At 39.5% G+C, this 14,696-nt stretch overlaps 1 pseudogene; it reads right to left on the reverse strand.

Annotated features, from left to right (window-relative positions):
* Positions 1 to 1,078: 1,078 nt before the first annotated feature.
* LOC125137473 (60S ribosomal protein L35a-like) lies at positions 1,079 to 5,018 on the reverse strand (annotated as a pseudogene).
* Positions 5,019 to 14,696: the final 9,678 nt, after the last annotated feature.

Below are 14,696 nucleotides of genomic sequence, written 5' to 3' on the forward strand. Positions count from 1 at the left end.
GAATAAATCATAAAGGTTTTATGGTAACCGTATTATAGTCATATTCATAATTGAGTATTAGAAATATTAAAGAAAACACAAGTAAATTTTAATAGGTGTGATGATAGGATGATATGCAGTTTCTCTAATTACTGTGGGGGTGAGAAGGGAGAGGGATCATAGAAAGGAAAGGATAAATTGTCATGGTTTGCAGATAATATGACTATACAGAAAATGTAAGAGAATTTGTACACTATTAAATTGATATAGAATACACTATTAGAACTATATATATATAGTGGCAAAGCTACTTGTAACAGTGTATAAAAATCAGTTGCATCCCAATACACCAATGATAAATAGTAAAGAAATGTAATTTTTTGAAACATGATTTAAGAGACTGGAATAAATGTTACAAAAGATGAGCAAGACATTCGAAAAAAATTGAAAACTATTGAAAGACAAAATAAGACTTGATTTTTAAAATACCTATATTTATATATATATATGAAATAAACCCAAAATGTTACATATATATATATAATTTTTATAAATGGGAATCCCAATATCAGAAATGTATTTTCTCCATATTTAAACACCATGCAATGCAAATTCAAAAGTCACACAAGATTCTTTTTTCTCAAAATATATGCATTTAAATTGTTAGATGACCCTGAAGTCCGCATGGAAAAGATCCAACAGAAACATTTTTTGCTTAAACAACAAGCATTATCAAGATCACATCTGATTGCAAAGTAACAAAAATCATCCACAATGGTTTAAATCAATTGGGTATTATTGGTATCACATAACAAAAGTATATCTACCTCTAAAGAGAAAAGATGAAAATATGCTAACCAAAGCATTTGCATCTGGATCTCCTGACAGTTATTTATTTATTATCTTTTTTGTCTTTTTAGGGCCCTACCCATGGTATATGGAGGTTCCCAGACTAGGGGTCTAATCGGAGCTACAGTTGCCGGCCTATACCAGAGCCACAGCAATGCCAGATCCAACCCGCATCTGTGACCTACACCCCAGCTCACGGCAACGCCAGATCCTTAACCCACTGAGTAAGGCCAGGGATCGAACCGCAACCTCATGATTCCTAGTCAGATTTGTTTCCACTGCTCCACGATGGGAACTCGTATTTTCAGTTAGTTTAAATCCTTGAAGGGTACAGCATCACACAAATTCTGTGTCCAGTGGCTTTAGCAGAAAGGTTGCTTCAGAATTTGGCAGGAACCATGCCACTGTTTCCATGAGCACTGTTTCCATTCTGCAGATTACTCTGGTTTTGTTAGGTTTTCCACCAGGAGTTACTGTGTTGTTCTTTACTTTGTACACATAAGCACATCTTTTGCCTAGATAGAATTCAGTTTCATCTCAAGCATAATCACCTTCAGTTTTAAGAAAAGCTATGTGCTTCTTCTGGTCTGGAGACCCCAGTGAAAGCCAGCAAAAATGGCCTTGGACCAAAACCTTCCTGACTTATTTGTCCTGTTAGAAAGCCTGTTCCCAGCAGGCCTCTACAGACTCCAAAATGGCTAAAAGTGCTATTTCTTAATCAAAATTAATAAACTAACATTATGATTACACATTCGTCTCTATGAACTTGTAGAAGAGTCAGCTTCTACAGAAAGGACACATTTGCACTACAGTGATAAAGTCAAGTTTCTGATCCTACAAGTTCAGATCATTATGAATTCATGAAAGTAAATCCCGTCTTGTAAAGCCACTTGCCAGACAACCACCCAACCTTCTTCAGGTAGCACCTTTTCTAGTTTGTCACATTTGAAGCCTTCTATCATCTGAAATGATTTCCCTTTGTGCCAATTCCATGTTTATTCACTATCCTGATTGGAAATTCAGCTTCTCATATTAATCTTTATAAAGTAAGATAATTTCTCCATCCTATGTGATACTTTCCAATCAGAATTACCTACCGTGAATTCAACATTGTTCTAAAGCAGAAGGAGGGGTGGGTCTGTACACACAATTCAGAAAAAAAGAATCTACTAGATAACTAAGTGATCACTGCCACACTAGGGTATGATGTAGATTTCACAACAGCATATGGCACTAGCTTTGCCTAGTGTAGCACCCAATAAACATTTTGATTGATTGGTTGTCACAGCAAATAAAATAAAAACATAGCAAGCCATAATTTTCAAATATTAAAATTCCCCAGAAATGTTTCTTTACCATATTACTTTCATTACATACCTAGAAGAGACAAATGAAGTCAAGCCAAATTAATAGGTTAAATGGCTCAACATGTTTGAAAGAGAGGCAGGCCGTGCGTGATACAAGAACCTGTTCAGGTAACCATTGCTCTTGGGCCTAAGCTGATCTTTTTCAAAATAATTATTAGCACATTTAACAGGACACTGAGAGGTAATTAAATGCACTTTGGTCTGAAGTGAGGAGAAGGATGTGGGAGAGGAAATAAGTTTTTTTTTTTTTTCTCTTTTCACAGTCAAAAAATCAAAGAAAACTTTGGTTTAACGCTCTGGGGCACCACACTGCTGGTTTACAGGGAGCTCCTATGCTTCTCCATCCGGAGCATCTTTCTCTTTGTGTTGCTGGCACAGACTTTCTTCCTTAAAGGCACTACATAAATCACTACTGGAGAAATAATTCATAGTGGCACAGGAGGAAGGGGATGGGTGGGAAAGAACACTCCTTCATAGATCACAATGAGAAGTCCTACATTTTTAGCAGAATTTATGGAGACGGAAGCATGAGGCAGCTGGGTAGGAATATGAAACATATTGTCCCAAGCAAATTTCCCATCTTCACGCTGTGGCTGAGATCCATCTGTTTATCATCGGAGGCAACACAGGCTGGGGCAAAATGTGTTGTTAATCGTTTGGGGAGGTTGGGAAGCAGAAAAGGAAATGGTGAGCCACAGAAAGGCTCCTAGAATTAGCTGCCTTCTAACGAGCTGCATTTAACAATCTGTTTACAAATAGAAGCCAAATTTGCAACTCACTCTCCCCAATCAATCCTGGGTACGAAGATTGTTTCTTTTCTTCTTTTTTTTTTTTTTTTTGGCCATTCCCACAGCATGTAGAAGTTCCCAGGCCAGGGATCAAACCCTTGCTATAGCGGTGACCAAAGCCATAGCAGTGACAATGCCGGATCCTTAAGCCACTGAGCCACCAGGGAATTCCAAATCCTTCTTTTAACCAGAAATATAGGTATCTGAAAACTTGCTACACTTAGTTAGGCTTTTATTGAGCACCTCTATTTGCAACACTTTTAGAAAGTATAGATTAGTTTTAAGTTATTGGTGATACCCAACAGAATTACCATCATGAATTAAAACGCATTATTATTCAGAAATGTTGAATGTCTACTCTATAAGCAGAACCAGCTTGATATCTTAATGATGCATTGACTGAAAAGTGAACTCTCTTATATAAAAATCAAGTATTTTCTCTATGTGACTGGTTTCTTTTTATACAAAAGGACAGCTAATCTGCAATAATATTAAAAACCCAACATCATTTGAAATAGAAATTTTCAAAAATAGTGGTAATTTTTATGAGTGTTATAAGGGCCCACATCTTGAAACTTAACTTTAAACTTAAGAATATAAGCCACACATATTCAAGTGATTAATTTTAACTCTCAGGAACATTTTATTGTATTTTCTTGAAGTTTTTGACTCAAATTTTCCACCTCTGGCATTTCCCAGTGCACTTTGGCCCCAATGTCTGCCAGATCTACCACATTGCTCACAGATAATGCCAAGGGTGCAGCAGTAGCAACAGTATCAAAAAAATAGTAATTTTTTGAAAGATTGCCCCAAGTCGAGGGCAGAATGACCCTTCCCTTTGGGCATTATGGAACAGGCTTCTCCAGGCAGGATATCGGGAACATCAGGGTGTTAGAAGCATGGAGACATATGGCTCTGAGAGCCTAGACTTCTCTGGGGTTCACACCAGCCTCTTTCCTTCAGGAGCTGCTCTTTTGCCCATAGACGGCTCTTGTTTTCCTCACTTCTTGTCCCAGGCTACACTGGCGTCCACCAGGCTTCGCATGTGTACAGTTCAGAGCCCCTCACTGAGCACCCCTGGGACAGCTAAATCTCCATGGATGTGTGATGCCCATGCGTCCACTTTCTTTCATCTTCATTATCCTACAGCAAGGCCCAGCCCTGGCAGGCGATGGAAAGGGGAAAGGGATCCGAACATTTAGTGAGCCCCTGGGGTGATGTTCCTGAGAGTGCTAGAGTTTAAAGAGTGCCAGAGGTGCAGCAAGTCACCTGATTCCAGATGAGAAGACTCTGGGTGACATGAGTCTCAGATTCCTCTTCTCTTGTGATCAAGGCCAACTCTAGCAGCAGTCGTGAGTAGTAACTGCCATCTCGTGCATGAAGCCCCCAAGCACAGGGACCACACTGCTGGAGGACACTAGCACGGACTGAGCAATAAATGCTTTGGGGGGAAAGAGCCTAGCTCTGCCACTTACCAACTGTGACTTGGGCAAAAGCCCTTGGGGTGTCTGATGGATCTGGACATTCGTGCTGCTTCCTTGTGGGTTGTTGCACAAGGCAAGTGAGAATACCTATGTGAGGGTGCCTTGTGAATGGTACACCCCTAAACAAAAGAACAGCCCGTGTTAAGTCACTCCCTTACCCGCTAAGCTTGCTTTGGTGAATTGGAAATCTTATAAGGCCACAGAATTAGAAGGATTGCAAAGCACTTGGGGTAGAATAATGATTATCAGATAACTTCTATTCAAGTATGATGTCTTAAACCAGTTTATATTGAAAACCTCTAAGACAAATCAAATCATAATCTATCAGCATTGTTATCAAAAAAGGAAATGGGCAGGGGGACGAAAGGCCACACCAAATACAAGAAGTTGCACATGCTTTATTTAAACTCCTTGACTGGGGGCAGGAAGTGTGTGAATGTAGCTCCGCCATATTCCTGAGCAACAGTGGCCCCCAAATTCTACTAGTTAAAACTCCTACCTTGCAATTCCAGAATCACATAATGTCCCTTATGCTTTAAAAACATATACATTTGACGCACACACACACCCAATTTAAGAATACATTGTAGAGATTGTTCAATCATAAGATTTGGCTGCTGCTACTGCTGCTTTTTTTTTTTTTTTTTTAACAATTAGATAGAATTACAAGAGGAAGAAGGAATGTCATTATGAAATCTAGGTGTATGGGCGGGCCAGAGAAGGACCGCAGGCAAACAGTAAGCTTTGCTATCAGGCGGTATTGAAACAGGTCGTCAGGTTTCTGAGTGTGGAAAGGAAAGAAGTTTCAATTGGACTCTGTTCAACAGGACATGAGCCCGGAAGGACTGCTTGAGTCTTATGATAGAAAAAGAAGTTATATAAGTTGAACAAATGTTCCTCTCTTTCAGGAATGTCTTATACAAGTTGCACAAACTGTCAGCCGCCCAGGGGAAATAGCCACTGGTGAAAATGTTTGTCCAGCGCTCAGCTGATAGGCACCGATTGCAACATTCTCCCTGGTATTTATTACCCTGGCCCTGCCCCCAGTGCACAAACACACAACCACACAGCAGTCATCCTAAAAGCCAACCACATCAAAGTGGAGTCCACACTACCCTTCTGCCCTTCTGAGTTCCCGCCGGCAGGTCAGGTCAGGCGGCTGCGGGTGTGGGAGGTGTGCCTCTTCCTCGTTCCTCCCTGGGCCATACCTGTTCTGGACAGAAACAAGGCCTCCATCTCCTTGGCGGGTCATCTGATAAAAGCCACATTGTTCAAAGCCACACTAAGCAGAGCGTTGCAGGTTGTACCACACGAATAGCTCAGCAACAGAAAGACAGCTCCCACGACCTAATCTCCCCTACACCTAGTTCTGTGATCCTTCAGAACTTTTGCCAGGGAGGAAATTCCCTTTGGGCTGAAGGGATGGAAGGAGTGAGAGAGAGAAAGAGTAAAAATCTTTTCAAATCACTTGATCCGTGTAACTAGTACCCTCAGCCTAAGAACTGGATCTTCATTCACTCACGATCACTTCTGCTTAGGCTTCAAGTGAAATCTGAATTTCTTCCTGGCTTACAAGACTGGCATATTCTGACATTCCATGTTATGAAACGTCAGAAAGGATAGCACATTTCCCTCCCTAGTGCTGTCCAGGGGCTGTTGGCACAAGTGTTATTTAAAGGTTGGGTTAATTAGGTGAATGCAGACAACCCCACCAGTGGGATGTTAATGGAGGGCTTGTTTATCTAATTCTTATCTCCTTTTTCAAAGAAGCTACTGTTCTGTCCTGTGTGCCTCTGAGGGAAATGGGCCACGTGAAGGGAATAACGACATTGATAATAAACCACCTGCACTGACCGTTCGCAGGGGCCAGGGGCGGCTCACAGGCCCTGCATTGCTGAGGTCGCTGTGTGCTCAAGGCAACCCGCTGGTCCCCGCGCTTCCTTCCTGTGAACGTTCCGCAGCTGCCGGGTGACACACACTTCTTCCCCCAGCAGCCATCTCTCTTCGGCTGGCATCTGTGGCCATTGTTCGCAGCGACTTCCACGGCCGTTTCTTGGCGTCACAGGATGTCGTGCCCCTGCTGCTACGGCAAGGGCTTCACAGCCATACGGAGTCTACGCTTTGCTATTTTTATAAATCGACACAGATGTGCCTTTCTGGGAGTTGTTTTTCAGGGAATTTGTGCCTCCTTTCTTCTCCTGGGCTGTCCTCACATAGGCCGTCATTCATTTTCCAGCCACATCTAGTGCCTCCTGATGAAGGGATTTTTGAACTAGTAGCTAACTGCTGCAGGGCAACACTTCATAGAGGTAGTGCGTGCGTGTGTGTGTGTGTGTGTGTGTGTGTGTGTGTGTGTGTGTGTGTGTTTTCTCCAAGTGACGCTACAGTGTATAAAAAGCACATGCTTTGGTTTTTTGTTTTTTTCGTTTTGTTTTTGTTTTCGATTTTTTGTCTTTTTAGGGCTGCACTTGCGGCCTATGGAGTTTCCCAGGCTAGGGGTCTAATCAGAGCTATAGCTGGTGGCCTATGCCAGAGCTACAGCAATGCCAGATCCAAGCCACGTCTTTGACCTCCACCACAGCTCACAGCAACGCTGGATCCTTAACCCACTGAGCGAGGCCAGGGATTGAACCTGCACCTCATGGTTCCTAGTCGGATTTGTTTCTGCTTTGCCATGACAGGAACTCCAAACACAAGCTTTGGAATCAAACAGACCTGGGTTAGGATCCCAGCTCTATCGCTGGGTTTCTCTGGACCCATAGAAAAATTATTTCATTTCCTTAAGCCTCAGTTTCCTTACTGGTAAAATGAGAATAATGATAGCGACCTTAAATAGATGTAAAAACTTTGTAAATTTTGTATAATCCAGAATTATTGTCATTTGAAAAATAATAGTACTATTATTGCTCTTTCTTCAGCCTTTCACCTTGTAAATATCCTCCTCATCATTTATTTAGGAGTATGCTGTTATATGACCTAGCTCTTCCATACTTAAGTGGATTCCCCAGGGGAACTTGCACTTACTTGTACAAGGAGAACTTTCCTGGAATGTCTTTGAAGCATTGTCTATATTGGTTCTTAGGAGCTGAATTACATGACCCCAAATTCATATGCTAAAGTCCTAACTCCCAGCATCTCAGAATGTGACTGTATTTGGAGAAAGGGTCTTTAAAGAGGAAGTTAAGTTAAAATAAGGTCATTAGTGTGGGCCTTAATCCTGTATGACTGGTATTCTCTTAAGAAAAAGAGATTAGGGGAGTTCCCATCTTGGCACAGCACAAACAAATCCAACTAGGAACCATGACGTTGCGAGTTCGATCTCTGGCCTTACTCAGTGGGTTAAGGATCTGGCATTGCTGTGAGCTGTGGTGGAGGTCGCAGATGTGGCTCAGGTGTAGGCCGGCAGCTACCACTCGGATTAGACCCCTAGCCTGGGAACCTCAATATGCCACAGGCGCAGCCCTAAAAAGACGAAAAGACAGGAAAAAAAAGAGAGATAGAGATTAGGAATCTCACACACACACACACACACACAAAGGGGAAGGACCTGGGCGGAGCTGCACAGGGAGGAGAAGACAGCCATCTACAAGCCAAACAGAGAAGCCTTCGAAGAAACCAGCCCTGCCAACGCCTTTGTCTTGAACCTCTAGTCTCCACAGCTGTGAGAAAATAAATTTCTGATGTTTAAGCCACTCAGTCCATGGTACTTTGCATGGCATCTTTAACAAATTAATACAGTTGTATCTTAACTGGATTAATCATGATCCTTGGTTCATGACATACGTCCAGCTTGTATTTATTTATTTTTAATAACATAATAAATATCTGTTGAATCCGTCTCCCAAAACGAAAATAAAACTAGATAATAACATCTCTAATCACATATTCCCCCCACCAAACTTACCCCGGTCTCCTAAGTGTCCATCAATCCAAAAGTAAGTAAATTACGGAATATTTATATAGTGGAATACTACACATCAGTGAAAGGAAATGAATTAAAGCTATAATTATCAACATGCATAAATCTCAAACACATATTACCTACCCCTGGGGAAAGATGGCAGTTGGGGATAGGGTTGGGGTGAAGACAGAAAGTCTTTCAGTTGCACTTGTAATGCTCTATTTCTTAAGCAGAATGCTAGAATGCCAACAAATATTGTATTACTGTGCTTTTCTGTATGCTTAATTCGTTCATAAAAGCAAGTTTTATAAAATAATTTTTAAAGTATTTTTTGGGCAGCTTTAGTATCATCCTCAGTTATTAAAGATAGGGACCCCATCATTCACTGCCATCCTCACCACTAAGTCCCCCGTCTGAACAATGTGGAGAAACCTGAGCTCTGGTATCTGTGATGTCCCTGACCTTGAACTTCACCATGACCTTCCTGGTGGATCCAGAACCAGGCTGATCTAGAAGTCTTATTTCAAATCCTTCTAGTTGGCCCATAGTTTGCTATTTGCCCTGGAGGGCAGCTGTAGGTAACTGTGGGAACCTCAAGGTTCTATGTAGCCACCAGGACAGACACATGGCAAAATAAATAGTTTATTGTTTTAAGAGTTTTCAACTCATGGCAAACCAAGTCCACAAAAAGTAAATTCTAACTGAAAGCTTTAATGATATACCCAAAATGCTAATATTAATATGACAGATCAAGCTAAGAAAGAACCAATTGAGCTTTTATTCTTTAAATAACAAAACAAAACTTACATTGTATAGCAGCAAGAACGCAGAGAGAACAGAGATAGAATCCAGCCTGATATAGACTCGCTGTTTGGCAAATTATCTCTAAGCTGTGTGAGTCACAATGTCCTTTTCTTAATAAAGGAACAATGATTGCTACTCAGCAGGGGTGCTGCAGAATTGTTCCAGGTGAGACACGTAAAGCACATTGCACAGAGTTGCCACGTGGCATCTTTCCAGCAAATATAAATCCATACCTTGAACCCTCAGAGAGTTAAATTATACAAGATAAACAAGAAATTCAAAAGAAACCAGATTATTATTACCGCAACTACTCCTGAGGGCCCCTTAAAGCCTTCAACATCCCAGCAAAGGAGGGAAATAAATGTGAAGGAGTAAGAAAGGACAGGGGTTCACAACAAATATATGAATTTCCTTTTACCACAGATTCCTAAGCCTTCTTAAGGTATAGGCTATCAATGAGTTTATAGCACTGAAGCAGATTCAGGGGAGAAAGGAACACAAAACAGTAAAATGCTAAATAATGAGGAAAATATTATAATAAAGATATTTAATCTGATAAAAGAGAAAGAAAAAAAAAATGTCAAAAAATGTTCTTATAGTTGTGAAGCCCAGAGCAAATAGATGTTGATTTAAATTAAATCAAAGAGGAGTTCCCATTGAGGCTCAGTGGAAAAGAACCCGACTACATCTGTGAGAACTCAGGTTTGATCCCTCGCCCTGCTCAGTGGGTTAGGGATCAGGCATTGCCATGAGCTGTGGTGCAGGTTGCAGACGTGGATTTGGTGTTGCTATGGCTGTGGCTACAATTTGACCCCTAGCCTGGGAACTTCCATATGCTGCAGGTACAGCCCTAAAAAAAGAATAATAATAATAATAATAAATCAAAGAGATTTCAGTTAAACTTAAGAAAATCTTGACCATCAGAGTTAAAACCCACTACAAATAGTTATGGAATTTCCAACCCTGGAGATCTTCAAATGTAATATTATTTATCCTGGATATTTTGGAGTATTCTTTGCTAAACAAATAAATAAATCCTTTTAAAATTCTATGATTAAAAAATATTTATCTATTTAAAGATGTAGATAGATCTGCATTGCACGGGTTTATGGGTAGCTGTATATGACATAACATTTTAAAATGTTACTTTGAATCTTCATCAAAATTCTAATGCTAAACAATTTTTAGATCTGAACTTTTTAAAAAATCAATATTGTACCAAAAGCATTTCCCATGTTGTTTAATAGTCTCTGAAAATATAATAGTCCCTCATTATTTATTTGGTTGTTTCAGATTTTTCTTTACTATAAACAACGCTTTGTCTATTGCCCTCCAGAAAATGTACCAAACTACAATCTAACCTGAGTTAGCAGTTCACTTCACCCTCAGTTGCTCTGAGACCAGCAAGCAAAACCTCTTTGTCCTTATGTTTAGAAAGAAAACAGTACCCCGTTGCTTTTTTTTTTTTTTCCTCTTTTTACGGCCACACCTGTGGCACATGAAAGTTTCCTGGCCAGAGATCGAATCAGAGCTGCAGCTGAGGCTTATATCACAACCAAGGCAACATCAGATCTACGACCTATGCCAAAGCCCAATCCTTAACCGACTGAGTGAGGCCAGGGATCTAACCCACATCCTCACAAAGACACATCGAACCAAAATGGGAATTCTTCCCATTGCTATTTTAATATGCATAACTTTGACAACCAGTGAGGTGAAAAACTTTTTTAAGCAGCTCATTCACAACACCTGCTTTACCCTAAAAGACTTAAATAAAGCCAGCCTTTTAAAGAGTCCTTTACTGATCAGTCTCTGCAGGGACTCTTTGGCAATTAGTCTTCATCCAAACCTAGTTGTCAGAAATCAAAGTTAGGCGGTAATTTATGAAGATTCAGCCCTCTTCTTCCTAGGTCTGATACCAGTTACTCACACCAGGTTTTTCAGTTCTCCTTAGAAATATGAAAATCCCGGAAGTAGGGGAAAGGGGAGCTGAATTCTAAAACAGACCCATTTTCACAGTGAGGCTGCATATCTTCCCTGAAACAATGGAAAGATAAATTGATGAGAGGTCCTTAGGTACTGTGGCATCAGAAGTCTTTAATCTTACTCAACTGCAAACATTGCAATATATATATATTCAATTACAGAACTCCTTTATTCATAAAAGAATGAGCTTAGCCTTTATAGAACCATTGATAGGATCACAAGGAAAACATATGCAAATTGCTAGCCATTCCCTTACCCTCTAACACCTCTATGAGAGTTCCAAAAGCGTGGTATTTTTCCTTGGTATCAGTAAATTGAAATGATCATGTTTAACTTAAAATATTTAATATTTATTAATATTTTAAGAAAATGAGGACACCAGTAAAAATAACCTGGAGAGAACACTACTTTTATTAGAACAACATACTTAAAAAATAATTTTAAAAAGTCCAAATCCTAAATGGAGTGCACATTTTAATAATAGGAAGCTGTTATTTCTATTACCTTATAATTATTACACTTTAGACATCAAACATGGGCTTTAATCAGCAAAGTTCTGCCATTATTTTGGTCACTCATCCTTAAATAACAGGGTAAGGAGTTTTTCTCTCCTCTTCCTCAATATAAAAACTAGACGAGCTTTCAGCCATAGTGGAATAAGTAGAACCAAAATAGCCCTTCCTCTCTCCAAAACAATTATAAAAATTGAACAAAATAAATGTTTCCAGGAAATGGTTAACAGGCGGTAAAAAAAACAATAATCCCTGAGAGAATTCAAAATTTCCTCACCGAGGTGAAGAGAAAGAGTCCAAGAAGAGTGTGCAGATATCAGAGAGTCAGGGAAGCTAGAGTGGCTGGGATTTTCAGGCGAAGGCAACTAGAGAGGAGGGATCTGTGCAGAATGAGGGCTCTGGAAGTCTGTGTGGGTGACTCCAATGAGTCTGTGTTTGAAGGTTGTGTGGTCCACACACAGGATGAGTGAGTGACCTCACTCAAGGCTTCCCAGATACCAGCTGCTAAAACAGAGAACATAAAGATACTAGCAGTTGAAAAGTTGATGGGAGATGTTAAAGCCTCCTACTAGAATGGAGAGAGCTAATTAACACCCTATGAACACCCTTGGAATTCATCTGAGGCAATGGGAGTTCCTGTCTTAGTAAGACCTACTATAAACTGGCCCTAGCCAACATAAAATTTAGCCCAGGCAAGATCTATAGGGAAGACAGAGTGTAGGGATTCAGTTTCACCAAATTAGAAGCGCTTCATGTATACTTTAAGGTTTCCAAAGATACAAATGCAAAGTAATTGGCCAACACTGAACTGCCGGCAAACTCAAGAATTAACATTCTTGGAATCCCATTGTGACTTAGCATGTAACAAACCCAACTAGTATCCATGAGGATGTGGGTTTGATCCCTTGCCTCATTCTGTGGGTTAAAAGATCCAGCATTGCCCTGAGCTGTGATGTAGGTCACAGAGGTGGCTCGGATCCTGCATTGCTGTGGCTGTGGCATAGGCCAGCAGCTGCAGCTCTAATTCGACCCATAGCCTGGGAACTTCCATAGGCCACATGTGCAGCCCTAAAAAGCAAAAAAAAAACAAAAACAAGAATTAACATTCCTTACAGAAAGATAACAGAATCTAGAGTCTTTATAACCATGTCGATAATCATATTAAATGTACATGGACAATACTCTAATTTAAAAGCAAACATTGTCAGATCAGATAAAAATGTAAAATCTAGCTATATACATATTAAAAATAAAGAAATAGATAACTTGGATATAAAAGGAAATTTAAAAGTCATGTAAATAGTGAATCTAAGAAAGTCTAGGGTGGCTATGTTAATATCAGACAGAGTAAACTTCAAGAAAAAGAGTATTATATGAAATAAAGCAGGATATTATATAAGTTTGTTAAGTGACACAACAATCCTAAATATGTATGTACCTAATAATAGAACATCAAAATTCATGAAGCAAAAACTGACAGCCTCAAAATGAAAAACAAAACTATCCACATAGAGATTTTAATACTCTTAGTGTACTTGATAGAACAAATATAAACAAAATCATGATGGATATAGATTATCTAAATGACACAATCAATGGCATTAACCTAATTAACATTTGCTGAACTCTATCCCCCACAACTGCTGAATACACTACTGTTTTCCAGAGCACATACAATGGTCACCCAGAAAGACCAAATGCCGAGCCATAGTATATAATCCAATGAATTTCAAAGGGTTTCGATCTTATAGCAAATATTTTCTGGCTACAATGGAAAAGAAGTATCATTGAGTCCTTAAATGGGCAGGTAATGAAAAATTATTCAAGATAATTTTGTCTAGGAAAAAAAATCATCAAGATTAGGATGAGCAATAAAACTGATTTATGAGGAAAAAAAGAACTAAAAAGACTGTGAAGTCTTAGGGGAAAAAATGATAGTAAACAATTAGAAAAAAAAAAAGAGGTTCTATGAAGGAGATACAACAGCTATTATTTTTAATCTTCCTAAAGTAGTCCCTGCATTGAGACAGCTAATAGCAATGCGGGTCATTGGATCTTCTAGGTTCTTTAGGAACATTTTTTTAAGGAATATCTTTGAAGTTTTATCAGCATTCCTTCGTATGGGAGATCTGGGACTCTTGCTAAACTGTAGATTCCTATGTAATACATCTGGGTTGGGGTCTGAGATTTTGCATCTCTAAAAAGGTCCTGGTAATGCTGGAACTGCTATCTCCTAGACCACATTTTGTGTAGGAAGCTTTAGGAGAAACTACATCATTAGTCTGCCCATCCAATCATGTAAAAAATTAAATCACATGGGCAAAGCCAATAATGTTTCCCCATTCTGTAGTCCTTTCATCATTAATTACAAGCTGATTTTATAGAATGCATAAAATATATTTTTAATATTCTGTATTTTTAACATGATTCTACCACAAACAAGAAAAAAAGTAATAGGAAAGAAATGGGAGGAGAGAGCTGAGCACGGAACAGTTGGTGAAACAAAGATCAGGAAGCTAGGTAGAGTGGCCCTTTGCTTCCTACATCTTGAATGGGGACAATACTCTCCACGATAGCTTTCCAGGAGAAGGACCTTTGGGTTTCTCAAGTGGCAAATCCAATGTAATTAAAAGTACCCAAAATTGGCTCTCATGAAATGTATCGTAAGCAAAACCCTTTTTATAAAATTGTAAAGAAGATGTAGCCATATGGAAAAAAAGATCTATACACATCTCCTGGAAAGAAATTTGAGGACTACTAGACGCCTTCAGAACCTGATGATCAGCTGAGTGAAATGATAAAGAAAGGTCCTTTGAAACTCACCGCACAACAAAAGGAGTGATACAGTACAATAAGATCTTTGGTCACTAAAAGACTGAGTCAATGGATGCTGCTTATTCTTTCATGTCAGTTACCATGGAATCTGAGACCAAAATCTGTATTAATTCAATCATGCCAATTGTATTCTTCTTTGAGTCCCAGATTCATTCAACCAATGTTTGATAACACCTAGTGGTTGCAGGCAT

This window comes from Phacochoerus africanus, chromosome 10, assembly GCF_016906955.1.
Source record: "Phacochoerus africanus isolate WHEZ1 chromosome 10, ROS_Pafr_v1, whole genome shotgun sequence".
Taxonomy (NCBI): domain Eukaryota; kingdom Metazoa; phylum Chordata; class Mammalia; order Artiodactyla; family Suidae; genus Phacochoerus; species Phacochoerus africanus.